The sequence below is a fragment of the Stomoxys calcitrans genome, chromosome 2, assembly GCF_963082655.1.
Source record: "Stomoxys calcitrans chromosome 2, idStoCalc2.1, whole genome shotgun sequence".
In the NCBI taxonomy this organism is placed as follows: domain Eukaryota; kingdom Metazoa; phylum Arthropoda; class Insecta; order Diptera; family Muscidae; genus Stomoxys; species Stomoxys calcitrans.
In genome coordinates this window covers 70,537,230-70,555,203 of record NC_081553.1, presented here as the reverse complement: position 1 = coordinate 70,555,203, position 17,974 = coordinate 70,537,230, and the positions used below count along the sequence as shown (strand labels likewise).

The 17,974-nt window shown below is 42.0% G+C and overlaps 1 protein-coding gene across 2 annotated transcripts in view; it reads left to right on the top strand.

Moving 5' to 3' along the window:
• LOC106089393 (octopamine receptor Oamb) overlaps window positions 1-17,974 on the top strand; it is a 409,732-nt gene that overhangs the window by 254,899 nt on the left and 136,859 nt on the right. The gene's annotated exons all lie outside the window — the stretch shown is intronic.

The following is a 17,974-nucleotide window of genomic DNA, read 5'->3' as shown; positions in this document are numbered from 1 at the left end:
TCTTATTCAATATTCTTTGTTTGCCTAAAAAGAGATACCGCGCATAGAACTCGACAAATGAGATCCATGGTGGAGGGTATATAAGTTCCGGCCCGGCCGAACTTAGCACGCTCTTACTTAGGGTAGGTTTAAGTGGCAGTCTGCCATAGAGTATAGTAAAGTAGAGTAGAGTAGAGTAGAGGTAGAGTAGAGGTAGAGTAGAGGTAGAGTAGAGGTAGAGTAGAGGTAGAGTAGAGGTAGAGTAGAGGTAGAGTAGAGGTAGAGTAGAGGTAGAGTAGAGGTAGAGTAGAGGTAGAGTAGAGGTAGAGTAGAGGTAGAGTAGAGGTAGAGTAGAGGTAGAGTAGAGGTAGAGTAGAGGTTGAGTAGAGGTTGAGTAGAGGTAGAGTAGAGGTAGAGTAGAGGTAGAGTGGAGGTAGAGTAGAGGTACAGTAGAGGTAAAGTACAGGTAGAGTACAGGTAGAGTACAGGTAGAGTAGAGGTAGAGTAGAGGTAGAGTAGAGGTAGAGTAGAGGTAGAGTAGAGGTAGAGTAGAGGTAGAGTAGAGGTAGAGTAGAGGTAGAGTAGAGGTAGAGTAGAGGTAGAGTAGAGGTAGAGTAGAGGTAGAGTAGAGGTAGAGTAGAGGTAGAGTAGAGGTAGAGTAGAGGTAGACTAGAGGTACAGTAGAGGTACAGTAGAGGTACAGTAGAGGTACAGTAGAGGTAAAGTAGAGGTAGAGTAGAGTAGAGTAGAGTAGAGTAGAGTAGAGTAGAGTAGAGTAGAGTAGAGTAGAGTAGAGTAGAGTAGAGTAGAGTAGAGTAGAGTAGAGTAGAGGTTGAGTAGAGGTTGAGTAGAGGTAGAGTAGAGGTAGAGTAGAGGTAGAGTGGAGGTAGAGTAGAGGTAGAGTAGAGGTAGAGTAGAGGTAGAGTAGAGGTAGAGTAGAGGTAGAGTAGAGGTAGAGTAGAGGTAGAGTAGAGGTAGAGTAGAGGTAGAGTAGAGGTAGAGTAGAGGTAGAGTAGAGGTAGAGTAGAGGTAGAGTAGAGGTAGAGTAGAGGTAGAGTAGAGGTAGAGTAGAGGTAGAGTAGAGGTAGAGTAGAGGTAGAGTAGAGGTAGAGTAGAGGTAGAGTAGAGGTAGAGTAGAGGTAGAGTAGAGGTAGAGTAGAGGTAGAGTAGAGGTAGACTAGAGGTACAGTAGAGGTACAGTAGAGGTAAAGTAGAGGTAGAGTAGAGTAGAGTAGAGTAGAGTAGAGTAGAGTAGAGTAGAGTAGAGTAGAGTAGAGTAGAGTAGAGTAGAGTAGAGTAGAGTAGAGTAGAGTAGAGTAGAGTAGAGTAGAGTAGAGTAGAGTAGAGTAGAGTAGAGTAGAGTAGAGTAGAGTAGAGTAGAGTAGAGTAGAGTAGAGTAGAGTAGAGTAGAGTAGAGTAGAGTAGAGTAGAGTAGAGTAGAGTAGAGTAGAGTAGAGTAGAGTAGAGTAGAGTAGAGTAGAGTAGAGTAGAGTAGAGTAGAGTAGAGTAGAGTAGAGTAGAGTAGAGTAGAGTAGAGTAGAGTAGAGTAGAGTAGAGTAGAGTAGAGTAGAGTAGAGTAGAGTAGAGTAGAGTAGAGTAGAGTAGAGTAGAGTAGAGTAGAGTAGAGTAGAGTAGAGTAGAGTAGAGTAGAGTAGAGTAGAGTAGAGTAGAGTAGAGTAGAGTAGAGTAGAGTAGAGTAGAGTAGAGTAGAGTAGAGTAGAGTAGCGTAGCGTAGCGTAGCGTAGAGTAGAGTAGAGTAGAGTAGGAGTAGAAACGAATCGAACATGTAAGACTACCTGGATGAGGATTTGAGCAGCTCATATCATCGAGGCGACGGTAGGAAACCTGGAAGGTAGGAAAGAGGTTTCCGATCGCATACCTGAGATGAACCTTGAAGTCGAGTGCGAGGCACTGCTGCCATCGGCATAGTCTTGGATTGACGGAACTCTAGTATTGCCATCCGGAAGATCATGTTACACGGATGGATCAAAGCTAGAGGACAGAGTGGGCCTGGAGGCGGAGATCCGGGCGTGGTGCTAACGCAAGGACGTCGAGTGTAAACATCTTTACCAACAGTAAAATTGCCATAAGGGCAATAACAACCAGGACGGTAAGGTCTCGAACAGTCTTGCAGTGTAAGAAGGAGATTAACTCTTTCTCTGAGGATGGGAAAATCCGCATCGTTGGGTGCCGGGCCATAACGGAGTAAGGGGAAATGAGAGGGCAGACGATTTGGCGGTGGAGGCCAGAGGACTGCCATCAATAAACTTGGTTAACCCAAAGCCTTTCGGGTCGACGCAGTTCTAGTTAAGGGATTGAGCGACGAATGCGCATGCGAAATTGTGGAACAGCGAAACGGTCAGTAGGATGGCGAAAATCCTATGGGGGGATCCAGATCGTGAGAAGACGAGGCTATTACTGAAAAGTAAGAACGAGGTCAATATTGCTATTGGTATCATAACGGGACACGGGACTTCGAGCTCACTTATGTAAAATCGGTGCGGCAAGTGATAGCATGTGTAGGGCATGCGGGGAAGATGATGAGACGCAGCTCACTGTGCCAAATTTCGCAAGAACGTTTTGACCTATCTTTGTTTTCCTGGTGAACAGGCAGAACTCAGATTTTTCCCAAATATTATTTCCTTAAGAAAGAATTTTCAAAATTTCTCGTGCTACAACTACTTTCAAAATTTAATTTCTAATCTATGCTTTTTATGTAATAATTTGTTAAGCGTTCAAGTATTTTGTTGTTTTGTATTTTTCTAAGGGTCTACTGCACTTTGAGTGGGAATGGCTTTGTTGGTTTTCCTATTATCAAAATTGATAATAACATTAATGTTACCCCTTCAATGTCCTTGGTGGAAAATTTTATCAATACAACGAAATGCAAACAAGGAATTTGATTTGCTTTTCGAAAAGAATCCTTTCAACTATTATTGTCATTGCTCTCAGTGCTCGATGGGGAAGGAGACGAGGAGATCCTAAAACAATAGACAATCCGAAACCCAAATATTCTGGGGGAAAACACATCAATAAGTACTCATGCATGGCTTTGAGCATGTAGGATGATAAGAAAGCATTTGTTCCAAGAATCAATAAAATGCTGGAATTCGACAATTCAAACTGGTGGGTTACGTTTAAGAAGCATATGACGAAAAACACTATATCGTAATATAGATATAACTAAAATGAAACAACAACCATTGAATTACCAGTAAATATTGGGTTGCCCAAAAAGTAATTGCGGATTTTTTAAAAGAAAGTAAATGCATTTTTAATAAAACTTAGAATGAACTTTAATCAAATATACTTTTGTACACTTTTTTTCTAAAGGAAGCTAAAAGTAATAGCTGATAACTGACAGAAGAAAGAATGCAATTACAGAGTCACAAGCTGTGAAAAAATTTGTCAACGCCGACTATATGAAGAATCCGCAATTACTTTTTGGGCATTCCTATATAGATTTTTTATATTTTTACCCTCTGCCCCGAAAGTGGACGTGAGATTTGTACTCTTCTCCGCAAATCTTTCATTTGAGTCGCATATTACCTGGTTGCTATATATGCCAGCTGTATATGTCTGTCTATATATGTATACTAGCCGAACCGGGCCCGCTCCACTGGGCCTTCTTGAACTCTCTAATTTCCTTTTAGGATGGGGACACTCCCCCCTAAGGCGGATGGCGCCTCAGACATTTGGACATATGGATATCAAATTCGTGCTGCACTTCAAAATTCCTTTAATTTCAGCCACATATTGCGATGGCCGGTAAATATGAACCGTTTGGAGGGTGTTTTGGGGCTGGGGCGACCAGCGGAACTTCGCAGCGGAAATAGATATCAAATAAGTTCTTTATTCCCAACGGAAATTAAGTTCAGTTTAAAACACTTGGCTCTAAAATTGGATATCAAATTCGTTTTATACTTTCAAATACCTTTCATTTGAGTCCCATATTGTCATATTGGGTCAAATAACCCATTTGACGTATCTTTAGGAGGAAAGGCGCCTGCTACCACTCCACTCCCTAATACCTTTCATTTCAGTCCCATATAGCCTTGGTCGGCTAATATGCCCATTTGGGGTTATTTGGGGGTGAGCGACCTCCCTTTACTTGGACCTAATGTTTTATGCCATATTTGTAATCTCCTGTATAATACTTTTCATTTGAATCCCATATTGACATAAACTTCGAATATATCTGTTTAGAGGAGTTTTGGGGTTGGGGGGCCCGCTGGGTACTTGGACCCTAATTTTAATACCATATTCATTTTCAATACCTTTCATTTGATACCCTTATTGTGCCCATTCGAGCACTTTCGGATATGGGTGGTGTTTTTAGGGTAAGGGGGAGGGTCCGCCTCTATAGACTATGTTTCCTTCCAGACAAACGTTCACAATCTTTGAAAATTTTAAGAAAATCGGTTCAGCCAAGTAACATATAGTCATAATGGGTCTAATGGCGTTTTTGAGGGGTGGCGTGACCCCATACACTTAGATCTGATTTTGTATGCCAGATTCGAAATCTACTCCCGAATACCTTTCATTTGAGCCCCATTTTGAAATAAACGTCCAATATGACTGTTTGGGGGAGTTTTGGGGTTGGGGCGGGCCGATGGGTACTTAGACTCAAATTTTAATACCATATTCGTATTCTACTCTTTAATGCCTTTCATTTGATACCTTTATTGCCCCGATCGGTCCTATTTTGATTTTGAGTTGTGTTTTTGGCATAAGGGGGAGGGTCCGTCCCCCTTCCGATACCGAAAAATTATATAATCTATGTTTCCTTCCAGACCAACCTACACAATATGCGAAAATTTCGAGAAAATCGGCTCTGCCGTTTTTCAGTCTATACGGAACAAAAAAACCGAGTTCCATATATCCGTGATTGGCTAGTGTGCCAATTTTGGGCGTTTTTGTGGGGTGGGTATCAAAATGCGTACTCTGTTAAGAAAGTTCATTGTGCGCTTCTTCCATTATCAGAATTGTCGATCTTGGCGTGAAGATCAGCCATATGCATTGCAAGAGCTACCAATGCATCCTGAAAAAGTCACAGTTTGGTGCGGTTTAAGGGCTCGTGGCATCATTGGACCGTACTTCTTCAAAGATGATGCGAATCGTAACGCAACTGTGAATGGTGAGCGGTACCGTGAGATGATATTCAACTTTTTTTGTCCAGAAGAAGTCACATTTTGGCACGTTTTATGGGCTGGTGGCATCATTGGACCGTACTTCTTCAAAGATGATGCGAATCGTATCGTAACTATGAATGGTGAGCGCTATCGCGAGATGATATTCAACTTTCTTTTTTCCCAAAAATGCAAGAGCTTAACTTTCATGACATATGGTTTCAACAAGAAGGTGCCACATGCTACATAGCACGCGTTACAATGGACTTGTTGAGAGGCGAGTTCGGTGAATTGGCCGCCCAGATCGTGCGATTTAACGCCTTTAGACTTTTTTTGTGGGGCTATGCTAAAGCTCATGTCTATACAGACAAGCCCACTTCAATTCTTAAGGAAATTTTATTTCTGAAGCAAATCTTATCCAAATTTTATTTGCAAAGGAAATTTTGTCAAAATAGTATTTCTGTAGGAAATTTTTTCCAAAATTAAATTCTATAGAAAATTTTCTCAAATTTTTATTTCTATGAAAAATTTGGTCAAAAATGCATTAATGTAGGAAATTTTCCCAAAATTTTATTTCTAATAAAAATTTTATACGTTTTTTCATTAAGCATTCTTTTTTTATTTTCATCAGTTCTAAGTTGCACTCAACTTTAGATTTTCCTAAGGCCTTTGACCGACCGAAATAAAAACAGATTTATTGCACGATAATAAAATCAAATGCCACCCCAAAGCAATTTAAACAGCAACATCATAGTTATAAAAAATTATAACTCAAAGGTTTTATGTCATAAACAAAAGTTCATGAAGAAAAATTCTACGTTCGTATGGTTTAACTTTGTGTGCAAGGTCTCTCTAGCATTATTTTCCAATTGTCTGAGTGTCGTCATTTTAATGGCAACCTCGATATTGATTCAACAGTAGGAAAAAAAATATTATTAAGTAAGGAGAAATATTGTCCTTACCCTTGTTGTTCTGGCGAAAGCCAAAGGTCTTTGAAACTCCCACAATGTCAACATTGCACAGTGGGCGAAAATCGAAAAAAAACTAGTAAAAATATGCCGTGTGAGAACGTGTCCGTCCGTATTTCTTCCTGTGTTGACTAAACCTAAACCTAACCTATCCGACTATAAATGAATTTTCTGGCATCTCTATGCTCAGCATTCCGTCGTAGCTGACGTTTCACAAGACGGGCCGAAATTTGAGACCTAGTGCAGCGCCCGACGTTACTTCATACCTTCCCATACTCTCGGTGGATGTGTAGCAGAGCACCCGCTGTCTCAGATAGCTTCTCATGATCCTCATCAGATACACCAGCACTTTAAAGTCCATCTCATGGTCCGCAAAACGTCCACCCTACTGAGGCTGTTATAGGCGTTCTTGACATCCATCGTTGCCAAAAGGATGATGGGTCTGCTACAAGCGTTCAGCCGTTGGGCTGCTTCCACAACCTCAACTACGTCCTTAAGGGGCCCCTATTGTCGACTTTCATGCGGGGTAGTCATGTTGCCGGCTTGATAGTCCTCCGTCTGCAGCGATTGCCTCCGCGAGACTAGGCTTTATACAACGCTCCAAAGGGTAGAGATATCTCTTTGAAATTTGAAACGGTTAGAGCTGAGATGTTAGTGATGCTAAGAAATAACAAACAAAGATATCCTAGTGATCCTTTCTGAATATTGCAGATAAAAGTATCCTTAAAATCTTAAAAAAAAATTCTGTCAAAAATACCCCTTTGAAGCAAAGATGGTTTAAAATTCGGCTTGGTTTTAAAATCGTCGAATTGCCTATTTAAGTACATATAGCACCCATGGAAGCCACTGTAGCGCAGAGGTTAGCATGTCCGCCTATGACGCTGAACGCCTGGGTTCGAATCCTGGCGAAACAATCAGAAAAAATTTTTCAGCGGTGGTTTTCCCCTCCTAATGCTGGCGACATTTGTGAGGTACAATGCCATGTAAAACATCTCTTCAAAGAGGTGTCGCACTGCGGCACGCCGTTCGGACTCGGCCCTTATCATTGAGCTTAAACTTGAATCGGACTGCACTCATTGATATATGAGAAGATTGCCCCTGTTCCTTAGTGGAATGTTCATGGCCAAAAATTTGCATTTTTTGTATAGCACCCATTTAAGTTCAGCGAAATTTGACACAGTGACCAAGGCCTGAAACTGAAACTTCTGAGCCAAATTGATGAAGGATGTCGAAGGGCCTAACACAACTTATTGTCCCAACTCACTGTTCCAAATTTCGGTGACATCGGACAAAAAAGGCCCCTTTTATGGGCCCAAAACCTAAAATCGAGAGATCGGTCTATATGACAGCTATATCCAAATCTGAACCAATCTGGGCCAAATTGAAGAGCGATATCGAAGGGCCTAACACAACTTATTGTCCCAAATTTCGGCGAAATCGGACAACAGATGAGCCTTTTACGGGCTCAAGACTTTAAATCGAGAGATCTGTCTATATGGCAGCCATATCCGAATTCGAACCGATCTGGGCAACATTGAAAAGGGATATCGAATAGCCTAACACAACTTTCTGTCCCAAATTTCAGCGAAATCGGATAACAAATGAGCCTTTTACGGGCTGAAGACCTTAAGTCGAGAGATCGGTCTATATGGCAGCTTTATCCAAATCTGAACCGATCCGGTCAAAGGGCCTAACACAACTTATAGGCCCAAATTTGGATGAAATCGGACAATGAATGCTCCCTTTATGGGCCCAAAACCTAAAATCGAGACATCGGTCTATATGGCAGCTTTATCCAAATCTGAACCGATCTGGGCCAAATTGAAGAGAGATGTCGAAGAGCCTAACACAACTTATTGTCCCATATTTCGGCGAAAACGGACAACAAATGAGCCTTTTACGGGCTCAAGGCCTTTAATCGAGAGATCGGTCTATATGACAGCTATATCCAAATCTGGACCGATCTTAGCCAAATTAAAGAAGGGTGTCGAAGGGCCTTACAAAACTTACTTTCCCAAATTTCGGCGACATCGGACAATAAATGTCCCTTTTATGGGCCTAAAATCTAAAATCGAAACATCGCTCTATATGGCAGCTATATCCAAATCTGAACTGATCGGGGCCAAATTGCTGAAGGATATCGAAGGGCTTAATTCAATTCCCTGTTCCAAATTTCAGCGAAACCGGACAAAAAATTAGCATTTTATTGGCCCAAGATCTTAAATCGAGAGATCGGTCTAAATGACAGCTATAACCAAATCTAAACCGACCTGGGCTGAATTGCAGACGGATGTCGAGGCATCTAACACAACTTACTGTCACAATTTTCGCCGTTATCGGAAAAAAATACTTATTTTATGGGCCTAAAACCTTAAATCAAGAGATTGGTCTATAGGGCAGCCATATCCAAATTTGGACCGATCAAGGCCAACTTGAAGAATAATGTCGACTAGCCTAACGCAAATCAGTGTCCCAGGTTTCGGCGAAATCTTATTTATAAAAATCAATTTGTGTTTGTTTGTAGGTTTTTTTGTATGTTTGTGTGTTCCTTATAGAATCAGAAACGACTGGACCGATTTTCTTGAAATTTTCACAGATGGTGCATAACAATCCCGTGGTGAAAATAGGGTACTAAATTTTTTGATATCTGAAGGAGGAGCGGACCCTCCCCCTTACCCTAATTTTCTCATATAGTGCCCTAAAAATGAAAATTGGTATTCAAATTTTGGATGGGGTACCTAGGGGGACAGCCCTACCCTAAAACCTACCAAACATATATTTAGACCAATCACGACAATATGGGGCTCAAATGAAAGGTATTTAAGATTAGAAAACATATCTGATATCCAATTGTCGGACCAAGTGTTAGGGGGGCTACCCCAAACCCAAAACCCCAAAACACCCCTTAATAGGACATATTTATCTACCATGACAATATGGGACTCAAATGACAGGTATTTGCGAGTATAATACGAATCTAATATCTAAATGTGGGACCACGTTTCTGGGGATCCACCCCTTCCCCAAAACAACCCCCAAACTGGACTACTTTACTGACCATGGGAATATGGGGCTTAAATAAAAGGTATTTTAGTGTAGAATTCGATTCTGATATCCAAATAAGGGACCAAGTGTTTGGGGGGCCGCCTCTAACCATAAACATCCCCCAAAGCGGACAAATTTACGACCATAGCAATATGGGGCTCAAATGAAAGATCTTTGGGAGTAAATTTTGTTCCATATAAAGTAAAAGAAGGCGCAGCGGAGCGGGCCCGGGTCAGCTATTCTTTTATGGGCCTAATACCCTAATCCAGCGGATCAGCCCATTTGGGGGCTTTATCAAGATATAGTCCGATATAGCCCATCTTCAAACTAAACCTGCCTATGAATAAAAAATTAATCTGTGCAAAGTTTCAGCTCAATAACTCTATTTTTATGGACTGTAGCGTGATTTCAACAGACAGACGGACGGACATGGCTAGATCATCTTATATCAAGAATATATGCAAATGGATATTTCGATGTTTCGATGACAAAATGAATATACCCCCATCCTTTGGTAGTGGGTATTGAAATAAAAATCGAACCACAAATGCCTTCGCAAATTGCAATCTTCGAAGCAGATCTTGGACAAAATTGCACAAAAAAAAATAAAGTCGAATATCTGCGAAACCAGTGGAGATACTTGTAGACCTTAAGCGGACTTTTTTGTAGGGATTTTCGAGCACTTTCCAGTAAAAGAAAAATCTTGAAAGTCAGACCATTAATAAAGATTTGGCAGACCAATTTTTTTCGATTTTCTCCCACTGTGCTTTGGTACTTATTTTGCCTGTCCCTTGGTCTCTTTATGTCTCTGTCTCGCGCAGAGGAGATCTGAACACGGCATGACGTCAAATATGACTTAATAGTGATTGATACCATGTGTCATAGCCACACGTTTGTGGCTTCCACCCACAGTTCGTGGGTAAGGACACTACACAACGGGCAATGCTTATTTTTTTTTTATTTCATTGACAATAACAGCGAACGACAATGACTGCCTGGTAGTGGCATTGTCGTATTTGTGGCAATGCCACTACCAGGATAACGACAACGGCAACCACAACAACTACTACAAAAGTTAAAACAATAAACGATTAATATTGATTTTGTTGTTGTTGTTGATGATTTTGGTATTGTTCTCTACTCAACATTGTCATTAAAATAAATTGAACACCCTTCAATCTCGCTCTATGGGCACGCCGGCAAGCCAAGCAACAGTTTTGCAATGCCTTTCGCCAGGAACGATTGCAGCGTAACGACAGACAGACAGACAGACATACGCACAGATTTTCTTTACCACTGCGAAAAGTTTTATTCTATTTTATTTAATAAAATCAGACAATAGGCGCACAAGTTGTATTGAACTTTTCTATATTCTATCTGTAACTATCTTTTAATGTAGAAAATTGATTACTTACCTATTTGCCAGAATGGTAGTATGGAGGAGTGTAGCTTGTGTTATTACAGTTATAATTAATTCCAAGTTTCTTTCATCACACATGGCCCCAATGCTTGAGAATATATCGAAAAGTTATTACAAGTGGGTTAAGACGTCATCTAATACCAGCAGTAGAAAAATGGGAAATGAAAAACCGTGGGAACAAGACTCTTGGGTGACGCATTGCATTAAGCTGCTAGGGTATGAGACTCTAATCGCCTGGATACAGATGAGCATAGATGTATACCGAATGGCTTAGAATAACTTCCTGATTCGATTGAACCATGTCCGTCTGTCCATTAGTTTGTTGAAAGGCATGCATTGGATTGCCATAGTTAACCTCGGTTTAAGTAAAAGTTTGAGGCTTCTAGAGGCTGAGAAAGTCAAATATATCCTTTTTTATGTGACTTTCATATTTGCCATTTTTGTTTTGCCCACTGACCTAAACAATGGGAAGAAACTGTGCCAAAATGTTGATAGATATAAATATCAGACGACCGGGGTGCAGAGGCTAGCATACTCGCAAATGAAGACGGACGCCTGGATTCAAATCCCGGCGGTGAACATCGGACAAATTTTCAGCAGGGGTTATTCCCTTACTAATGCTGGCTACATTTGTGAGGTATGCCATGGTAAAACTTCTCTACCCAATGGTGTGGCTATGCGGCACGCCGTTTGGACTCGGCATAACAAAGGAGGCCCCTTACCTTCAACTTTAATCGGACTATACTCATTGATATGAGAGAAGAATGCCCTGTTACTTAATGGAATATTCATGGGATTTTGTTTTACTTTTTTAGCATAAGATGGGAAAATGCATTACGCATCTAAGGATGATTGTAGCCTCTCGCCGTATACCTGTCTCGGTCTCTATCTTCCAAAAAACTGCACCTTATCTCTCAGAATAAGTAAACCAATTCCGCACCGCTCTTGCATTACTTCGAGGTGTATCCCCTTGAGGCACTTAAGCCATACATCTTCGTTTTCTTGAGTCCAAGTGCCGTATCCATGTTCCTATATCATTGATGTCCTTTCAAGATATCTTTTCTTTGAACTGAGTATCACTTCGACAAAAGTTGTCATAGCTAGCTCCCCTACTATCCTCTCTGCTGCACATCTTCGTTGCAAGGTTTTCCGCTCTTATTTCAAAAAACTGCCTTTCTACTCACGCCCGTCTGTCGCGCCAGCGTTGACAGCGGAAGACTGTGTGCTTTGCATTATCCACCAGCTGTTCTTCTTCGCAGATGCAGAATGATGAGCTGAACTTTCCCTTTGGGTGTAGATAAAAAATGCAACTTTTGCACATGAACAGGGGCAAACTTCTCACATCTCAATGAGTGCAGTCCGATTCAAGTTTAAGCTCAATGATAAGGGGCCTTCTTTTTATAGCCGAGTCCGAACGGCGTCCCCCAGTGCAACATCTCTTTGGAGGGATGTTTTACGTGGCATAGTATCTCACAAATGTTGACAGCATTAGGAGGGGAAAGCCACAGCTGAAAATTTTTTCTGATGGTCTCGCTAGGATTCGAACCCTGGCGTTCAGCGTCATAGGCGGACATGCTAACCTCTGCGCTGCGGTGGTCTCCAAGTGTAGGAACTTGCGAAAGTATCCGCGTCCAGATATTGACTGCATCGCATAGATGTTTACGTAGCTTTTTTTTCTTCAGATCAATTGTCGGGGATGAGCTTAAAGATCCATTTGCCTCGCGCTTCATTATTCCAACTTGACTGTCAAATGCTCAGCGTGTCTTTTCGAGTATCTTCAGATATGAACTCCAGTTGGAGGTACAGTTTGGCGTCATATGTTTTCATCCGCTCTACGGCCTGAAGGTCCTATGGCACTATACCGAACAGACACTGTTCGGTAAGATGGCGTAACTCTTAGAGCCGCAGTCCTCCGTAACGAAAGTAGCGCCTTAGCCCTGCATTTGGTCTATAAAGATTTACCCCAAATCTCACTTCCATATAAAAGAATACTTTTGCAGGCCTTCATCATTAGCTTGCGTCTGGTTGGTAGAGTTTCTCCAATGTTTGCCATTAATCGCCCTTATTGGGCCGTTATCTTCGCCGCTTTTGTTGCCGCGTACTGGCTGTGGGCTGTAAACGTCAGTTTGGTTTCACGTGTCTTGTAGTGGGTGGGAAGACGACATCCTCTTGTCTTGTAGTGGGTGGGAAGACGACATCCTCACATCTGTGGAGATGTGCTTTCTCGTGACCAGGAGTAGCACAGTCTCTTGCATTGCCAGCTGTAGACCGTGGTTCTGATCATGAACTGCTGTAGTCTTTCTTGCAGCTCGTCTGTATTTCTTGCTGTGATGACAACGGTAATTTTGTTTACTTATCCGATCATACATGTGTTTACTGGCATCTCCATCCTCAGCATTCTGTCGTAGCTGACGTTTCACAGGTCGGGCCCAAGTATGGAACCCAGCGTTCGACGTTACTTCATACCTCCTCATACTCTAGAGGATGTGTAAAAGAGCACCCAATCCCTCAGATAACTTTTCTTCACCCTCACCTGATACTACGGTACTTTAAAGTCCATATTCATGGCCTGTAATACTTGCATCCACCTGAGGCTGTTAAAGGCGTTCTTAACGTCCAGCGTTGCCAAAAGGACGATGGGTATGCTACTAGGCTTCAGCAATAGGCCTGCTTCCACAACCTCAACTACGCCCTTGAGGGCTCCTATAGACGACTTCGCTGGGCGGAACCCATATTGCCATCTCGGGAGTCCTCTTCCCGCGACGATTACCTCCGCGAGTTTAAGCTCCAATAGCTTGCTCGCGGTGTCCAGCATTAACAGTGGCCTGTAAGATGATGACCATTCTGGATCACCTTTCTCTTGCCGATCAAAACCAGCCTTTGTTGTTTCCATGCATCTGGGAATATTCCTTCTGACAGACATTTTTTATAGATGTTCAGAAGTATTTCTAGTCGTTTCTCGCCGATTATATTCATGACTTGTACTGACATTACATCAGAGCCGGGTGTCTTTCCGCTTTGATGGCTATGAGCAGCGAGTTGGAGTTCGTCATGTGTGAAGGAGGGAGTGTTTGAATGGGGGAGTGTGTGCTTCCACTCCAATGATTTCATCGTTTGGTCCTTGACAGTGTTCAGAGAATAGAGTGGTTATAATATTCCGCATTGTTTTGTCATCCATCTTGGCTTCTCATTCCAACCTTTTTCATAACGACTTTGTATCCAAGTCCCCAGGGGACTCGGTTGAGATCTCCCCCTGCGTTTAGCTCTGGTGTAACTTCAACTTTTTCAGATGCAATCACGTCTGTGTTCGTTCATCAATTGAGTCACTCCACCAGTGTACTGCGGCTTTGGTTGTCCTCGATCCCTTAACCCAAGGCATTGCCTTATCACATCCCTTAGCAATTATGGACATGGGGCGATTTGCTACTATTGAGGCGTTTCGGCTGCTTATGTCGATCACATTATATTTGCGTGTGCTTGCCTTCGTCCTTTTCACAGGCATGGCGTGTCCGGGCCGAAAAGAGAAGTTGATGTACTGGGGATCAATATCAGTGTATGTCTCCAGTACCAACCTGTTGTCGATGCTATCTGCGAATCTCTCAGACACAAGTGTTGTGTCGGAAATTGTGCCTTCACATGCGGGGCTTCTCGTCCTCCTGCCCTCTGCATAGGGCAGAGGCCCACTCTACTGCTCGGGAGTTTAAATCGCCAGTCACTATATGGCTGTCATCAGTCTCTCTCAGCGCATCGTCAATATCATCGTTGGGCGTAAGTTAACAAGTAAACAGCGTAAAGTCTATTAGTCTTACCCATGCGAACGCCTTGCCTTTTCCACTTTTTCTCGGCTGAATTATACTGCTAGTTCGAATCCATATAGCAAAGGTTTAAGCCTCGTCTTCGATCCAGAACCCTTGGGCAAATTTCTTAATTTTGCTCGCTGATTAGTACGATATTGCCTTATTGTTCTACAGTCATCTATGGCAGAAGAGAATATGCAACTTTTTGTGGCAGAAGAGAATGTGCCACTCCTATGCATATTAACTTGTAGAATTTTCACCGCGCCTTTGGTGTTATATTCTTGCAGCTTTATGAACCGGGCAGATGGATGGCCTGGCTCTAGCCCTCTACTGGGTATATGCAGCATTTGGGTGCATTCGTTCAATTTATGGCACTTCTCGCCACAAACTGATGCATAATCCAATGTCCTTTATGTAAGGCCTGTCACATTCCCATTGCATGTGGCCTCTCCGAAGCATCGGAAACATCGATTGCGATCTTCCTTGTACCTCATGGGACAGTTTGCCATTGCAATTTTCATCCTGCTTATCTTATGGAGCTCCTTGCTCACTGTGCATGTCTTATGGAAAATTTCGCGATATAAAAACAATTAAAAAGTTCGGTCGGGCCCAACTTTGGATAACCACCACCTTGGGTATATATGTAAACCACCTTTCGTCAAAATCCGGTGAAAATGCATACCTTATGCTCCATAGCAGCTATATCGAAATATGTTCCGATTTGGATCAAATACTAATAAGAACAACTCATTGTTCAATTGTGTATAACAAAATATTAGTCTTTTAAGTAGCCATATCTAAATAAAAGCCGATCTGAACCATATACGACACGGATGTCGAAAAGCCTAACATAAGTCACTACGTAAAATTTCAGTGAAATCGGATTATAAATGCGCATTTTATGGGGCGAAGACTTAAAATCGAGATATCGGTCTATATGGACCAATTTGGGCCAAGTTTCAGAAAAATGTCGAAGAGCCTAACACAACTCACTGTACCAAAATTTCGGCGAAATCGGACAATAAATGCGACTTTAATGGCCCCAAAACCTTAAATCAAGAGATCGGTATATATGGCAGCTATATCCAAATCTGGACCGATCTGGGTCAAATTGAAGACGAATGCATCTCACTGTCCCGAATTTCGGCGACATAGGACAATAAATACGCCTTTCATTTGCCCAAAATCTAAAATAGAGAGATCGGTCTATATGGCAGCTATATCTGAAACGATCTGGGGCAAATTGAAAGAGGATATCGAAGGCCCTTACGCAACTCACTGTCCCAAATTTTAGAAAAATCGGATAGTAAATGTGGCTTTTATGGGCCTAAGACCCTAAATCGGCGGATCGGTCTAAATGGCAGCTTTATCCAAATCTAAACCGATGTGGGCTAAATTGAAGACGAATGTTGAAGGACCTAATACAACTCACTGTCCCGAATTTCGGAGACGTCGGACAATAAATACGCCTTTCATTGGCCCAAAACCTAAAATCGAGAGATCGGTCTATATGGCAGCTATATCCAAATCTGGACCGATCTTGGCCAAATTGACGAAGGACGTCGAAAAGCGTAACACAACTCACTGTCTCAAATTTCCGCAAAATCGGGCAAAAGATGCGCCTATTATGGCCCCAAAACCCATAATTGGAGGATCGGTCTATATGGCAGCTATATCCAAATCTTGACCGATCTGGGCCAAATTAACGAAGGATATCGAAGGGCCTAACACAACCCACTTTCCCAAAGTTCAGCAATATCGGATAATAAATGTGGCTTTTATGGGCCTAAGACCCTAAATCGGAGGATCAGTCTATATGGTCTATACGGTCTATGCCAGCTATATCCAAATCTGGGCCGATCTGGGCCAAATTGACGAAGGATGTCGAAGGGCCTAACAGAACTCACTGTACCAAATGTCAGCAAAATCGGATAATAAATGTGGCTTTAATGGGCCTAAGACCCTAAATCGGCGGATCGGTCTATATGGCAGCTGTACCTTAATCTGGACCGATCTGTGCCAAATTGATGAAGGATGTCAAAGGGCCCCACATAACTCACGGTCCCAAAATTTCAGGAAAATCGGATAATAAATGTGGTTTTTATGGGCCTAAGACCCTAAATCGGAGGATTGGTCTATATGGCAGCTATATCCAAATCTGGATCGATCTGGGCCAAGTTAACGAAGGATATCGAAGGCCTTAACACAACTCACTTTCCCAAAGTTCAGCAAAATCGGATAATAAATGTGACTTTTATGGACCTAAGACCCTAAATCGGAGGATCGGTCTATATGGTCTATACGGTCTATGCCAGCTATATCCAAATCTGGACCGATCTGGGCCAAATTGACGAAGGATTTCGAAGGGCCTTACAGAACTCACTGTCCCAAATGTCAGCAAAATCGGATAATAAATGTGGCTTTAATGGGCGTAAGACCCTAAATCGGCGGATCGGTCTATATGGCAGCTATACCTAAATCTGGACCGATCTGTGCCAAATTGATGAATGATGTCAAAGGGCCCCACATAACTCACGGTCGCAAAATTTCAGGAAAATCAGATAATATATGTGGCTTTTATGGGCCTAAGACCCTAAATCGGAGGATCGGACTATATGGCAGCTATATTCAAATCTGGACCGATCTGCGCCAAACTAACGTAGGATGTATAGGGGCCTAACACAACTCACTGTCCCAAAATGGAGCGAAATCGGATAATAAATGTGGCTTTTATGGGCCTAAGACCCTAAATCGGAGAATCGGTCTATATGGTAGCTATATCCAAATCTGAACCGGTCTGGGCCAAATTAACCCCCTGGGCCAAATTAACCCCCTGGGCCAAATTAACCCCCTGGGCCAAATTAACCCCATGGGCCAAATTAACCCCCTGGGCCAAATTAACCCCCTGGGCCAAATTAACCCCCTGGGCCAAATTAACCCCCTGGGCCAAATTAACCCCCTGGGCCAAATTAACCCTCCTGTCCCAAATTTCAGCAAAATCGGATAAAAAAGTAGCTTTAATGGGCTTTATACCCTAAATCGGCGGATCGGTCTATATAGGGGCTATATCAAGATATAGTCTGATATAGCCCATCTTCGAACTTAACCTGCTTGTGGACAAAAAAAGAATCTGTGCAAAGATTCAGCTCAATATCTCTTTTTTTTAAAGACTGTAGCTTGATTTCAACAGACAGACGGACGGACCCACCACCAAAGGATGGGGGTTTATTCGTTTTGTCACTGTTGGAAATTTATGTATTTTTACTCTATTTTTTTTATTTTATTTTTTGATATATCTTTTTATTGTTTCATTTATGTATTTACAAATTTATCATTTTATATTAATCATCTATTTTGTCTGTAATATTTAATCTAATGATTCTAACAATAAGAACCACCTTAATGTCCGATGGTACATGAGGACCTAAGAATTCTCTGTTGCTTTGCTGATGTTCTTTTTGTTATATGTCTATTATGCTAGTCTATTTGTTGCTATCCATGGCCAGTTATTGTCTGCCAAACACTTATGATTTGTTTCTTTTTCGTTGCTGTGGCGGCTTTCATATGTTCACTGAACTTTTAGCTAGGGTTCTGTATGAAACATTTTGTTTATATACTTAAATGCAGGTAGCAGTA